Genomic DNA, 525 nt, shown 5'->3' with positions numbered 1-525 from the left:
ACATTTTATATTATACATTTCTCAAAATAAGAAACTTTAAAATAAACATTGTTAAAATCCCTTTAAATGAGAAAAACATTTTTAAATTAACTCTCAAAATAAGAATGTTTAAAATAACATTAAACTTAATAAAAACCTGTTTTTTAAAATGCTACTTGGACCAATACAGGAATGGGAAGAAGCACACCTTCGATTTACAAACTACAAGACTTCAGAAACATTCAAAGGTCCTCGCTAATGTGTCGTTATGTTTGGCAAATGTAAGTTATTAATAAAGCATTTTTTAACGGTGCTGATTTCAGTTAGCAGCAGGATATGGTTATTTTAGAAATGTGTGTTTCTATCTGGCAAATACAGATTGAAAATAAATGCTGAAGAGAAACTGAACATTTATATTTTGAGTGACAGGTTTAGAAGATTGAGAAACCCTGAATTTGGTTTACCAAGTTTATATTCTTGACTTTTCTTTTGAGTCTAAATTGTTAGACCACCTTTTTAGCATCTTGTTATAGTCCAGCACAGAGA

Source organism: Trematomus bernacchii, unplaced genomic scaffold (assembly GCF_902827165.1).
Source record: "Trematomus bernacchii unplaced genomic scaffold, fTreBer1.1, whole genome shotgun sequence".
Classification (NCBI taxonomy): Eukaryota; Metazoa; Chordata; class Actinopteri; order Perciformes; family Nototheniidae; genus Trematomus; species Trematomus bernacchii.
This window is presented reverse-complemented; position numbering follows the sequence as displayed.